Raw genomic sequence first — 16,277 nt, 5'->3', positions numbered from 1 at the left:
GAAAAACACGAAAGGACGACAAGTTGACGAAATGGTTTACACGACCTTGTGAGCAAACGCTCATAACAAACTAAGTCGCCAAACGTGACTCGGTGAACATGCTATGATCCCCCAAAATTATTTGGGAATTGAAGCAGTTTTCAGATATGAAAATTTGAATGTAAAGAGGACACAACTCTTCACAGGCCTAAAAAGATCAACCACACCTCGCAAACACCAAACACGTACTACTTCCATAGACACTTCTACAATTTCCTTCATTCATCCTAGGAGCTAACGTACCACCTTCGAGGGCAGTATAAACAACATGACCAATACCATACCTAGGTTGATCGACTCTTTTTTTAAATCAGTTGAGGTTTCACCTAAACCAAATCACAACGGCCGTTACATTCCTTAATCTTGCACAAACCCACCACGAGCAACTAACACGCAAGAACCACAAGGAACTATAATTAAAATTGTACTATCTCGAACATAAGACTAGATGAAATAATTATTGCACGTTTACCAATGCATTATTTCAAACATTAATATCTTCGATTATGAATAACAAAAATTATAAATATTTGATTTTTAAAAATTATTTATTGAGATAAATAAAATAAGACTCCACACGACTATTTATTTTCAAAAACATAAATCACAAAAGATGGTTAGATTTGTGTATGTAATGTTTTTATAAAAATCTCGAATTCAATATCTCAAATTATACTCATTTTTTATTTTATGATAACGAATAGAAAGTACATAAAAAGAGATAATGGGAGGAAATTAAAGAGATAAACCAGCGATGGGGGTTGCTTACGTATGAAATTAAAGACAAGGGCGGTGTTAAAAAGTCAAAGAGCTCCAACTCTTCCATAAATACAGCGTGGGAAGGCGTGCCATAATCACCGTTGGGTCGAGAGTAGTAGAGTACTACTCCGTTGTTGATTTTTATACTACTAAAACGATTGTTTGACTTCCATCTGCCAATTCATTATTGCCCACGCCATGTAACAATGTAACTTCGTCGATAACTTCATTTTAGTTTAAAAAAATTACCAATATAGAGTTGGCTCAAGTGGTAAGCAGCTTGATGACGCTTAAGGGAGGTATCGGGTTCGAGGTTTGCCGTATGCAAAAACAATAGTAGCAAGGTGTATAGGACAATATTAATTACAAATAGGACACTATGAATAATGGGAGCGGTAGATTCGTGCAACTTATTATACATAGTACACATGTTTTCAGCTTTAACCACTAGATTAAAAACTCATTGGTAATTATTACTCATTGTTACTAGTCCTTAGACCCGTTCGACGAACGGGCTTATTATATATTGGTCTACCGTGATATTTAAATGTATTTTAGAGATCTCATTCTATTAGTAGGCATTGGTAATAATACTCCGTAGTTATTCGTTTATTGAACTCTTTAATTTGGTTTTCCCTTTTTTCATAAGCCTTATGTACGTACTAATTTCTTTTTAAAATGATCTTTACAGTTACTATTTGCAGAATTATTAAGACAAAAATTAGAGAGTGTGTAAAATGTGGGTGTGTAATAAAATATGAATAAAGTAAGAGATGTGTAAAAAAAGTTGGTTGGTGTAAGAAAAAAAAATGAATAAAGTAAGGAGAAAGTAAGTGGAAAATTATAAATGTTGTGGGTAAGAGGGGTAAGGTTTTTTATGTCAAAAAATAGTATATAGCACAACGTTAAAAACATTATTAAATGGACTAAAACGAAAAGTGTAAATTTTATTTTAAAATAGAGACTATTTTAAGGTAAATTTAGTTGTGAATGTAGTATTGTACGAAGAAAAATGTCTTAGAAGATTATGTTGATCAAGTCCACTTATGATTGGAAATATCTTGATTAGTCTTAACCCGAGTCCTTGAATTTGAGCCACAAACACAACTTTAATATAGTTGTACAATTCTTACTCAATCAAATCTATAATCTTAATTTGCAAGCTATCATTCGCAATTTGATTTTATCTTGGAAAAATTGAAACAGTAGAACTACAACACTGAAATTGTATTCTCATGGCTGTATAGCAATGATAAATTCAAACAAATTTGTAATCTGTAATAGTACACCATTATATATTATATCATGAAGCTTGATTAAAATGTAGCAGAGTTTTAAACTTGATAAATGTTTGCATCTACACTACACATGATCAAATAGACTTGCAACTAAAGGATAGACCAATCACTACTCACTACCACACATACATATAAGTGATAGTTGAGCACCGCTCAAAATTAGTACATGTTCTAAAAATGTTTATGCAAATTATAGGTTCCGATTTAGGGGAGACAAATTAAGATGCAATGATTTGGCTTCAATACAACAAATCAACTCAATAGAAGAGACTGATCACATAAAAGTTTGACGGGGCTTCATCCTAAAACAATTGGTGATAGGTGAAGTAGCCCACCAACCTTATATGTTAGTCAATCTAATTCTGTTTCTTTCATGTGGGACAATTAGTATCATCTCACATGTGGGTTAGTCTTCTCAATACTCCTCCTCACATGTGAGCCTATCTTATTTCTTGCAATTTGGATTAGGTCACTACTTCCTCGTTGGGCTTCTTTGGTCTTCCTACTTGGAGCAATCAATTCTATTGGGCTTTCTACTCCAAACAGATCTTCAAATCCTCTCCATCTCATTGCGCCTTCTCTTCTTGGATGTTGATAATGGGTCAGGAACGCCGACTCTTATACCATGATAGTGGCAGACAACACATTGATCTGCAACTTCTCAGCTAATTCTATTTCTTCAATAATAACTTTCCTTATACAGATTGTTTCAGCTGCTTAGGATAGAACAATCAATAATAACCTTTTCAGCTGCTCTAATTCATCTAAATGCGCTATAGAAATAACAAAAACAAAAAAAATGCGGATTGTCTTACATTTCCATTTTGGATACAAAGAAATTTAATGCAAATTAGTAATTAAACTTACAAGATATAACAGAAATATCAATGCCGAGCTCGGCCACCGTCCTGAAATGAAGATCCTTGATAACACTGAGCTCCGGGATGTCGCAGGCCTTAGAAGCCCCACAACTAACAGCCTTTTCTCCGGCCTATGGAAAATCAAATTACAGTAATCCGTTAATTTAGGCAAATGTAAAAGAAACAGAAAAAGAGAGAATGCATTGAGGAGATTGTTGGTGGTTTTCCCCATGGAAGACAGGAGTACAGGACAATAACAACCTCATTGAATGATATGATCAATTCGCAAATCATTCCAGAACTCTTGCGGAGTTATATCTACATAATTGATGTTTACACACTAAAATCACAACTTTACTACAGAAATCACAAACCATGTACCATTGTTATTATTAAATTTAACAATACACGATATTAAATAATTTAACAATTTAAATATAATTTATTGAAATCACATCAAATACAAAACCCCTAAAATATCCCGCACAATTAAATTCGAGTACAAAAGAGCATAAAAAATCCAGGAACTGAAACCAATAATACATGTCTCTGGCTCACGACCATAGCATTTCTCTTGTCGACGAATCTACTGTATTAAATAGAGTTAGGATTGGATTTTGATAAGGCTTCAAGAGATGAGAGATGGAATATTAATGTGCGTTTGTGCAAACAAAGAGTAATCGACCTGATTTAAGGACTTCGTATTAATGATTTTCGGGGAAATTAATTTTTTGTGTAAACGAAGAGGCACAATTGAAGGTTTTTCAGGGTTTTTTATGATATTTTAATGCAAACAGATTCATGATATTTCAGTTTCAATTGGAGGTGAATTGGAGACTGGTGGTATTCAAGGCTTAACTTGGGATTGAGAGTTGAAACCGATCATTGCATAATGAAATTGAATGATGATTAATGAAGAAAGATGAAATGGAATATAGTAATCAAGAATGGGGAAGATGGAAGAATCAAATCCTTTTGCGTGATGGCGCATTAGAGCCTCTACCAGAATTTATGATTTAAAAGTAACAGGATGAGACACGTGTCTCTATGGTTGTTGTTGTGGTTTTGGTTTTTAAATACTAGGTATTTATTACTCCTTAAAAAGTTTATTGTAACATACGGAGTAGTAGGGAATAGGATGGCAAATTGGCAATAGATTGAAATTGAATCTGTTATGCAACCATCCGTTTATTAATACACTCCACCTGCTTTATTTTTTGTATTATTCACATATTTTACTTTGTTTACTTTTTATGATCTATGTTTAAGGAAAAACATAAGAAGTATTTATTTGAGATCTTATTGGATACGTCTCACTATATTTTTTTTAATATCAATCTTTTTAAAATACTCCCTCCGTTTCTTTTTGTTCTTTACGTTTGGTATGTTTCACGCGTTTTAACGATTAATTAATTTGCATCGAGATTCCTCAATTTTTTTTATTTAAACAAGATAAATTACGTTTATTTATAATGTTTTCACTTTTATCAAAATTCTGATATTGGAAAATGAGAAAAATTTAATGTCCAATGGAAAAGTGTGAGAGATTAAATGACCCAATGAATTTAATTGATTAAAATAATAATTGGACCCAAATTTTGATAGAATACTAAGTCATTTATGTGATAATATAAAAAGAAATGTAAAAAGTATTTTGAAATACCCAAAAAGGAAAACGTAAAGATCAAAAAGAAACGGAGGGAGTAATTGTTACTACCTATCGATAGTTAAAGATATTAATTGTTCATGTTATGTATTGACAAGCGTGAAAAATCAAAGTATTGCAAGTAAAAAGAAACGAAGTAAATATATGTTTGGGAATACAAACGATTCATGACACATTAACACATGGGCCCTATATGATAGGCCTGGATGGACATCGACATAAGTGAAATACAATATTTAGGGATGACCTACGGAGGACGAACACTAAAGAAGACCCATAATGATTTGCCAATCCATAGTCTTTAAGGTCCTAATTTGCATAAACATTGACTCCTAAACCTAATAGGAGTCGGCAGGACGAGGACTTCGTGTTATCCAAGTAACCTAATTAGGGACTTCTTTCTTATAAAGACTACTTCCTCCGTCTCTTTTTTGTTTTTTACGTTTGGTATTTTGCACACGTTTAAACGACTAATTAATGTGCATTGAGATTTTTCTAAGTTTTTTATGTAAACGAGGAAAATTACGTTTATTTATAATGTTTTTACTCTTATCAAAATTATGATATTGGGATTATGAGAAAAAGTTAATGTCATGAAAAAGTGTGAGAGATTAAATGACCAAATGGATTTAATTGGTTAAAATAATAATTGGACACAAATTTTGATAGAATATTAAATCATTTATGTAATAATATAAAAGGAAACGTAAAGAACATTTTGGGATATCCAAAAAGGAAAACGTAAAGAACAAAAAGAGACGGAGAGAGTACTAGCTAGGATGCATGACAAAAGAGACGTGATCAATATACTCTAACTCGATCTAATACTCTCTCTAGCTCTAAAAGTCCCATCTGACTTAGGCATTTTAAAATCGACTATAACTTATTTTTGCTGAAAATAACTTTTTTTTGAGTTAAATTGTATGAAAAAACTTATTTTTCTGAACTTATATGAACTTATTTTTTCCTAAACTAGGTCAATAGAAGTTAAAATAAATTGAAACACAAATACTCTTAGAAGCGGAGGTATTAGCAGTATAGTTGCTTTTAGGGCTGAGCAAAATTACTATCCTGAAAACCAAAAGCCCGAAACTCGAACTGGTATCCTATTCGAAAAAGTGGGTACCCGAACCGATATGGTTATCAGTTCGGGTACCCGATCCGAAATGTGGTTATTGAATATGGTTACGGAAATCATTTTATAAATAACGGGTATTCGATAACGATCCGATAATCCCCTTTTTTAATTTTTTTCCAATTTAAATATTTTTTCCCAAGAGCTCAAAATCCTAAATGTTAATAATCAATGTATAATTTGATTAAATTCTAATTTCATTAGTAATGTAGTCAAAATCATGTGTTAATGTTGGTATTTAGTGTTGCATGATATTACAATAATCTAGTTGTAAAGTCTTTTTTTTTCAATTGGATATCATAATGGGTACCCGATATCCGATCCGAAAGTTTGGGTAACCGAAGTACGCATACCTGAACTTAACGGTTCGATTCATATATATCAATTTTAGCCTTATTGATTATCGGTTACCCGATTTGATAATGTTATTGGTTCTGGTACCCGACCCATGCTCACCCCTAGTTGCTTTTACGACTTTATATATACAAAGGGAGACGTACGTAAAAGAACGTACTACATGGGAATAGGGTTAATTTTTTTTTGAAAGTAAGATGAGGTTCCTTATCGGGTCAAAGCCCTATACGGGTCAACTCGTCCGGATTATTCGGCTAGACACTTTGAGAGTGAGAGAATGTTAAGGGGATCCTTCCCTCAAAATACCCCTGGTAGGGATTGAACCCTCCAACCTTTTGGTGTAAAAGTGAAATATTTTCCCCTAGGCCCTAGCCCAACTCATTGTTTGGTAGGGGAATAGGATGATGTGGCAATACAGTTGCACTACAATTCATATGGAGTATGTACTTTCATATATGAAGCAAGGTCTTGGTTTAGTGATTAAAAGTGAGAGTATGTATACGATAGAGACAAATCTAACGAGATCTCAAATAGTAATTTATGTTTCAGTGTATACAGAGTATAATAATCAAAACTTATGGTCATAATTTTCATATTTTAAACACACGTTACAAAGTGTAAAAAACTTTCAATAACAAAGGTAATAGATAATATTCACGTACTACAGTAATTAAAAATCATGAAAAGGAACCCGATAGGGACAAATTGTCCCAACAAAAGCTTTTCTGTAAGACCCTTAACAGTTAGACCACATTTTTTGTAATAACTAACTAGTGTAAAGCATAACTAAAAGTAATAAAATCATAACTAATTGAATAACAAAATAGTTAAGGTATAAAGACAAAATAGTGAAATTTATGAGTCGAATAGTTATAATTTTTTAACAAACTTATTACTCCGTAATAACTAAAACTAATAAAATCTTAACTAATTGATCTCATTGCTTAATTAATCAGTTTCATTGTTTAACTAATTGGTTCAGTGTTTAACTAATTGGTTCGGTTGCATAACTCATTAGTTATGTTGCTTAACTATTTGAATTTCAGACTTAACTAATTGGTTTAAGTGGTTAATTAATTAGTTAAAGTGCATAATTAATTGGTTCCAGTGCATAAAAATGGTCTAACCGTTAGAACGTCTTTTTTAAAAGTTTATAAATTTTCAAAATAAAAACATGGACAAGGGAGATCGTATGCAAGAGATACCCAAGGTCTTTAAAACAGTCTTAATAAATTAATTAGGAAAGAAGAATAAAATGAGAAAGGATAAAAATCATCTGAAAATCTATATTATTAAAGCGGAGTGGTGGTTAACGCGAGGGCTCCAAAACCCCAATTCTCAAACCACAACTACTCCACATCATCACCCTTAATTTCCCTTAAACTAAGCTAAACCAAATATGAAACTACCAAAGCATGGAATTTTAAATATCAACAAGAGGAAAAAAAACTAACAAAACATAAAAGTATTAAAAACTTTAGTCAATTTAAATAATAATATGAATAAAGAAGAAAACTAAAATTAATGCTCTATTTACTAATTTTATAAAAACCCTATACTTATGCACGGACACAAACCAGTTAATTAATAGAAATATAGTATCGAATCTAAAAAATTCAAAGCTATGATGATGCACAAGTGCATAATCCTTGAAAGTTTGTAAGTGGAGAACCTTCCTCCGCCACCTTCTCCATAATCCATCGGGGTTGACCCACGGACCACCCACATTTTCTAGCTCTATATGCCTTTTTTTTTTTGCTTTAGTACTGTGACTTTGTGAATTGTGAGGCCAGCCTCATGTTCGTCCATCATACTCCGTAGTACATAAGGAGTTTATCAGTTTATGATTTTACCAAGGTAAGTTTGACATAGTGATAAAAATTGTATTGTTTTTTGTGCAAATGAGCTATGAGGGTAATACAATCTCATTGCAAAAGGGCGGGATTAGAATCCGTAAACTATTTGTCGAGATACAATTAGAAAGTACGAAAATTATATCTTAGTGATGTGGCCTTAAAATAGTAAGCTACACTTGTGACCTATCATGGGGCAATACGTGGCCCATGGATGTTGACCAGATGTGCACATCTGGCAAATCCTCTCTGAAGCCAAACAGAAAAATCCCAAACTGCTCGGAAAGGCCCATACGCCAAAAGAGCCCTTTTATAAGCCTCTTTCAAAAGGTCTTGCATGCACAGGGTAACTTTTACATACATAAGAATAACTTTTATCCATTTTAAGTCAACTTTAACTTCGGTGTACAATATTTATCGTACACCCTATGTAAATAAGAATTTGTGAGCCTCTTTTGTTCCATATATCAGATTAGGACACATGTCCCTATCTTTGAGGTCATCCAATCATATGCTTAGGGTTTATGGGACAATTCCCAAAACCCTAGTCCTATAAATAGTTCAAATCCCAAGGTAAAAGGGGGCAATCAATTCATTCCTACCTACCTAAAACAATTCTGCTCAGCCTTTTTTCTAGATTACTTCTCTCTCTAGCAAATACTTACTTAGGCATCGGAGGGAATATTCCTACGGGAATATTCTTATTTTGCAGGTCGTAGGGAGATCGTGTCAGCGCACACTTGATACCTCCGAGGAAAAGGGTGACACCTCATCATCAACAAAGTTCCCACAACATTTGGCGCCGTCTGTGGGGAGGTATAGTATCATGGAGGAACTTCAATCTGACGGTGAGGGGCGTAATGACAACCCAGGAGAAAGACGTTCGCGTGAAAGGAGCCAACACCACATAGAAGAGGCTAATCGGATTGCCAATGCCGGGAACACTCCTTGTCGCGTCTAGGAAGCCGAAGTTATCATTGAGGAGGAGCCGAACGTCGAGGCACCCCCTCCCGAGGGGACATCTTAGTCCCAGTATAAAAGACACCGTACTGGATGAAAATCTAGACATGCCGGTTTCCGTAGGAACGCTGCAAGAAATCCTAGCCGGATTCCAGCAACAGATGAATCAAACCTTTCAACGGCATATGAGCACCACGCTGCAAGACGAAATACGAAGGAGTATGATAATGTACAATACCAATACTGAAAAGACGGTCTCACAAGTACCCTTCAGTCTTGGCATCAACCGGATAAGCAGATTGCCGCTAAGATCTAATGTCTGGAGGGCGGGAGAAAGTTCTCGACCAATAGCTAGCAGAGGTGCCAATCCATTTACAGAGCGTCTTGTCGGAGACAGAAGCAATCGAGCCCCTCCAGCTCGACAAGAACAAAGGGTCCGGCCAGTTCCCCGAGTGAACCCTTCCATCACCTTGCGCCCGTCCACAAGGCGACAAGACACTATGAGGCCGAGTCTGAATTATCAGACACCGGATTGATATCCGTAATGGAAGACCGTCCTTTCTACCCCTCCACTCGAGGGCAAACTCAGATAACCTCTCCCATAATGGCTTCTAGCCGTCGTGAACTCACTTATCACATTCAACAGGGATTGAAGAACCTGACGTTAAGGCATATGAGTACTCCTTTCTGCGAGGCTATAATGAACACCCCCAATGATGTGGCCTTAAAATAGCAAGCTACACCTGTGACCTATCATGGGGCAACATGTGGCCCATGGATGCTGACCAGATGTGCACATCTGGCAAAATCCTCTCTGAAGCCAAACACAAAAAGCCCAAACTGCTCGGAAAGGCGCATACGCCAAAAGAGCCCTTTTGTAAGCCTCTTTTGTTCCATATATCAGATTAGGACACATGTCCCTATCTCAATCATATGTTTAGGGTTTTATGGGATAATTCCCAAAATCCTAGTTAGTTCAAATCCAAGGTAAAAGGGGGCAATCAATTCATTCCTACCTACCTAAAACAATTCTGCTCAGCCTTTTTTCTAGATTACTTCTCTCTCTAGCAAATACTTACTTAGGAATAGGAGGAAATATTCCTACGAAAATATTCTTATTTTGCAGGTTGCAGGGAGATCGTGTCAGCGCATACTTGATACCTATGAGAAAAAGGGTGACACCTCATCATCAACAAAGTTCTCACAACACTTAGTAGAGTTGTCATAGTATTATGTTTCCTAAATACATGCCTTAGCAGGACAAATTCCATTTTACTACTATATACTAAAGCATATTAATTAATGAGAATGACTGAGAGTTTGAGTTAATTTTACATGGTATTATGAGCCTAGTTTAAGATTGACTTGGTATTGTGAGGCCACTCTCACGTTAATTAGATCCATCAATACGTCAATAGGCATGCATGGGGAGTTTGTCCTCCTTTCCCTCTCCAAAAAACACCTAATGAAGTGGAGTATATATATAAGTATTGATTACCAAGTTAAGTTCTTGGTAAAGATTAAATTTTTTTTTTCTTATCAAGGTTAGCATTGAGGATTGCTTACCTTTACTGTCCTACCTCCAAATTGTCTAGGCCGTTAATTTGGGTCTCATGCAAAAATTCGAATTAAAATTACGAAAAGGCAAAAGAGTACGTGTAATTGTTTCTTTATTCTTACATTAATTAATATACTAATCCAAAAATTTAACTATTCGGTAAATGAAGTTTAATTGCGAAAAGACAAAATGGTGGTGACCGAAGGTAGTGGTCGGCGATGGTGGCCGGAGGTGGTAGTCGGCGGTGGTGAGAGAGAATTGGAAAGTAAGATTAATTAAGGGTACTAATGGAAAATAAGGGAAAATAGTGGGGAGGTTTTGAGTAATATGGGGCGGCTTTTAGCGCTCTACTAAAATAATTATACTAATATTTTGCTAATTAATTACTCTATGTGTTCATAAGTAATTGTAATAGTATGACGTACTGACACTTCTATCAAGACACTAGTTTAACCTTAATTATACTAGTCTTATATGCACGAGATGCGTGCGAATTGAAGATATATAAAATTATGTTATGTAGAAAAAATTATTCGCAAACTTTCTCTATAAGAAAAGTATACATCAATTATAGGGGATTTATTGTTATTACAGAGTATATTTTTTTTGATTGATTTTTTTTAATAAAATATAAATTATTTATTTGTGATAATACAAAAATGTAATAAAATACTTGAAAGGAACAAATAAACTATGTGATTAATACAAAGTATATTTGGTTGTAACTTTTGTTGGAGTTTTACCCCTTTCAGTCTACGTTGAAAACTCCAAATTATGTTGCTTCAAAAGAATTAAAGTTCCCGTAAATACAATGTGGTCTTTCCTACTATGGATCATCAATTTTGGAGCGTAATTATTGGATTGATTGTATAAAGTCAACTAATTGATTTGTTGACCGTTATTACCTTAATTGCTACCTACATTTATGGCCTAATTGATGACCAATTAATAACCTTCTATTCTTGTTGATATTTTCGGCCTATTTAAAGGCGATTGATTCTTCCTCCTGGGACACAGAAAAGAAAAACATTATTCATCTTCTCCAAAAAATACAAACACAAAAATCTACTATTGTTCTGGGCATTGCTTAAGGGTGTTCTCAATCTTCGAATCCGTCCACACCGGAAATGAAGAGTCGTGTAACCCTGGGGGTTGATTGCCATGAGTCCGCGTGTGTGTAGCGGGGCAAATTCAACTTTAGGGCAGTGACTGGTGTCACGCCACGACATAATTTCAGATAAGTCATTCTAGTTTCATCTACTATTAGTCATATCTCCTACAACTTTCTTTTATTTTTGACTTTTTGTGTACCTGTTGTGATTAATCTGATTGACTGGCTTTTTTATTTTATATGTTTTTATTTTATTTTACAATTAATGTTAATATAATTGGCAAGTAGTATTAATTGACTATTTTTTATGTCTTTTTTACAAATTGCATGATTTAATCCATGATTTGCATTAGACTTTATTAATTGGTGATTTGTGTCACATAATTGGTTTTAAATATTTAAATTCAATGTCATTAAACAATCATCTTTATTAATTAATCAATTTGATGATGAAGTTATGGAGGATATTTTAGAATGTTTTATAGGGGGCACCAAAAGGGCATTTACGAAAATAAAATCAGAAGTTCCCTTATATAATAGAGATAGTCTTATAAGCACGCGATGCATGCGAATATAAGATGAAAATTTGTGTAATTACATTCCAACCTGAAATAATATACTTCCTCCATTTCGGAAATATCGTACCATTTATTTTTGACACTATTCACACTACGACTTTGACCATTTTTTGTAATTTTTGCGTAAGAGAATTTTAGTCATGTGGGGTCATGTTAGATTCATATCGATATATATTTTCTAAATATTAATTTTTTATAATTTATACTTGCACACGATTTGAGATATTAAGAGTCAAAGTAATGGTTAGAGGAGTCAAAGTCAACCATGGTACGATATTTCCGGAACGGAGGAAGTATTAAAACATTATATGCACACACGATGCTTGTGAATATAAAAAGTAGATTATGTTGTTACAATTTAACCTAAAATAATATATAAAAAGTTTGTGGTAGTTATTTTTTGTTCTATTTACTTGAGGTTATGTGATGTTCGATTTATTTTGACTTATTTCAGACAAAATAAGTTAGCTAAGTACAGTTTTTTTTTTTGATAAGCAAGTATTGTATATAATATGCACAACATTTACAAATCAAGAGTTAAGTGGAACAAGCTCCACTGTAACAGCCAGAAACAGGCACTAAGCCTAAACAAAATCACCCGTCTAAGAGGGATTTGAACCAACTGTGATCACTTAAGCTAATAGCTCGAGGTAAAACTGAGTAAATCCTAGTGCTAGCAGTATGCTTAACTAGGTTACAGGTATTCTCAATACACCTAATCTGACTGTTCCACAATGCATTGTTTCTTTCTTTCCAAATACGGTAGACTAAGCACCAAGCAAAGGTAAACAACACTCCTTTCCTGAACTTAGTGCATTTTCTCCTATGGATCCATTTAATCAGTTGGGGCAGACTACTGATACTTGTATTAATTTGCAAGAAATCAGCAATCTGCTTCCAACACCTTGAGCTATAATGACAACCAAAAAACAGGTGGTTGTGATTTTCCACTTCAACACCACACAGAAGACAAGTATCATCCACTGAGGCCCCAAACAACTTCAGTCTATCCTTGGTACTCAATCTCTCTAAAACTGCAAGCCATGATATGAATCTGTGTTTAGGCTGAGCTAGTCTACACCATATAGCATTAGCCCAATACATCCTGTTACCACTAGGAGAAACAAGCTGACTATAAGCCAGCTTGATTGAATACTTAGGTAATGAGCACAACTGAGCCTCAGATATATGCAACTTCATCATTTCCTTCACCTGACAGATAGACTTCCAATACCAGCTATCAGTACTCTTGGGAGAGTAATTCCACCAGTTTCCTCCTTTGAGATACACTGAATTCACCCATCTTACCCACACATTCTCCTTTTTTGAGGCTACCATCCATACATGCTTGCCCATAGCAGCTGTATTCCACAAGTGAAGATCAGTAAGCCCCAACCCCCCTTCTTTTTTTGAAATGCACAATTGCTTCCAAGCAACTTTACCAGGCCCCACATGTTCAGCAACACCATTCCAGAGGAAGGATCTACATATACTGTTGACAGTTTTCAAGATACTCTTTGGAAGAATCATGATCTGAGCCCAATAAGTCTGAATAGTCATTAAGACAGACTGGACCAGAGTTAATCTGCTAGCAAAGGAGAGATTTTTATGGCTCCAACTTTGGATTCTAGAACACATTTTCTCAACAATTTTCTCACAATCAGCCACACTTATCTTTTTAGAACAAATTGGTATGCCAAGGTATCTGAATGGAAAAACACCTCTAGCAAACCCAGTCATCTCCAGTATTCTCTGCATTGTGTGATCATCCAAACCAGAACCATACACTGAGGTTTTGGAGGGGCTTGCTTTCAACCCAGTGGTCAGAGAGAACAGCTGGAACCCTTGCATCAGCAAGTGAACAGATTTGAACTCTCCTTTGCAACACAATATTATGTCATCTGCAAAACATAGATGATTAAGTTTGACATCTGCACATTTTGGGTGAAATCTGAACTCCTTTTTCTCACCAACCATCATCAGAGTTCTGGAAAGATATTCAATGCACAATACAAAGAGCAGAGGTGACAGTGGATCACCTTATCTGAGCTAAGTACAGTTACTTTCAGATAATTAATATAAGTTCTAAATAAATAAGTTTTTTTACAGAATAAAAAAGTTCGATAAGTTCTGATAAGTTAAGATAAGTCCATCTAAGTTCAGATAAGTTTGGATAAGTTCAAATAATTAATATAAGTCTGGGCAAAATAAGTCGAATAGAACGGAGCCTAAATCACTTTACTTTATTCCATTTTGACATTCTCTTTGTTATCTTAAATTACACAAAGAACAATTTTTTTTTTTTTTTGACAAACTGAAACATGAAATCTATGAATTACAGTAGTACAAAGAATTAAAACATAAAAATTATGAAATGCGGACATTAATTAATTTACGGGTTAACTAAGAATTTCATAAAAGCAATATTTCGCTAAAAAATGAAACAAAAGTTGTTGTCAATCAGAAATTATGAGTGAAGAGGCGAGGAAGAAAAAAGCGGTATGAAATATCGGTGAAAAACAGAAAATTTGTTTGTACCAGGAAATACAACTTCGACAACAGCTCGGTAAAATTAATTTACAAAGTGCATAAATTAAAATCAAAATGAGAAATAGTACTCGGTAAAATTAATCAAATTTTAAACTCAAATCAAATGCAATAAATGATCTTAGATCTAAATAAAACTTTATCATATATAAAAATACACAAAAAACCTAATAAATTAAAGGGAAATTTTCTATGGTAGCATTATACTTTTACAAATTCTCATTAGTAACAAAGTTTTTACCACTTTCTCTAAAATAACATTAGTAATATATAATCTCTCTAAAATAACATTATTTGAATAATTTCAACCTAATTAACTAATATAATAATGATTATGGTTAAATATCAATAAAATTACTAAATAACCCTATTTTTACTATTCTCAAATATTCCCAACCAAAAAACTCCACAAAAATATGGGGAAAAAACGGAACCCAAAGCTAAATGGGGAAGTGGGAGTTCTGTAAGTGACAAACACAAATCATTCAACTACACATGAGTAATATTCATGGCATATTGCTAAGTTCCTGCAAATCAAGGTAAGTTTACTTCATGAGTAATAAATCAATCAAGGCTAAGTTCTTGCAAATCAACGTGAAATTATGTTACCCTCCTGCATACCGAGTTATTAGGCGAGTTGACTTACGTTTCTAAATGCTCCCATTTTCTTATGATGAAATGGATTGTGTCTATAAATATGATAATAATATTAACAAGCATAAAACAAGAAGAAGCTGTCATCATACTTTTATGAAGTTGCATTTGAGCAAAACAAAATGTTTGGAATGACATGATCTCTTCTGGTTCAAAATAATTCCAGCAACCTAGATTACCAGTAGCATCAACTATTTTACAGTCAAATTCTTCATTTTTCATATTTGATTACCATGATTATTTGAAGAATTCCAAAAGGAAAATTAAGTAGGACACTGTCCCATTCAAAATATCAGGGTAGAGAGAGTTGGATTATTTGGATACCCAATTATATCGACTTAACGAACAAACAAAGAATTGGTCAACTTAAAAAAGCATAACTTAGGACGGCAAAACTGGGCGAAATTAAGCGAAATGATAATCTCTATAGAAAATGAATCAATCAACATTTTTTTTTACCGAATTGAACTTTAACAAATACGATTTAAATTAAACCGAAGCAAATTTGAGATTTAAATTTTCGTAGAATCAATTATAAGCTTCAGATTTTGACAAAAAAATTGAGACGAAATGCCGAGGTGGACAAAGTATATCATCTAACATTAGAAGATGTCGAGGTGCCGAGGAAGGAGATGGAAGGGAGGAGAGGAAAAGACGATAACATGCTTTAATCTGATCTTCAGCTGCTATAATCAACCAACAACCCCTCCTTTGAAGAACATGCTTTTTTATGTTAATAGACGAAGAACATGCTTTAATCTAATAAATGAGGGGCTATTGGTTTTTTTTTTTTTTTTTTTTTTTCCAGAATTTTGGTTGGAATACTTGGGAATATTTGAGAATAGTAAAATAAGGTTATTTAATAATTTTATTGACATTTAACCATAGTCAATATTATATTAGTT

This window comes from Spinacia oleracea, chromosome 6, assembly GCF_020520425.1.
Source record: "Spinacia oleracea cultivar Varoflay chromosome 6, BTI_SOV_V1, whole genome shotgun sequence".
Lineage (NCBI taxonomy): Eukaryota > Viridiplantae > Streptophyta > Magnoliopsida > Caryophyllales > Amaranthaceae > Spinacia > Spinacia oleracea.
The sequence above is the reverse complement of the archived record's forward strand: the minus strand, read 5'-3'. Positions refer to the sequence as shown.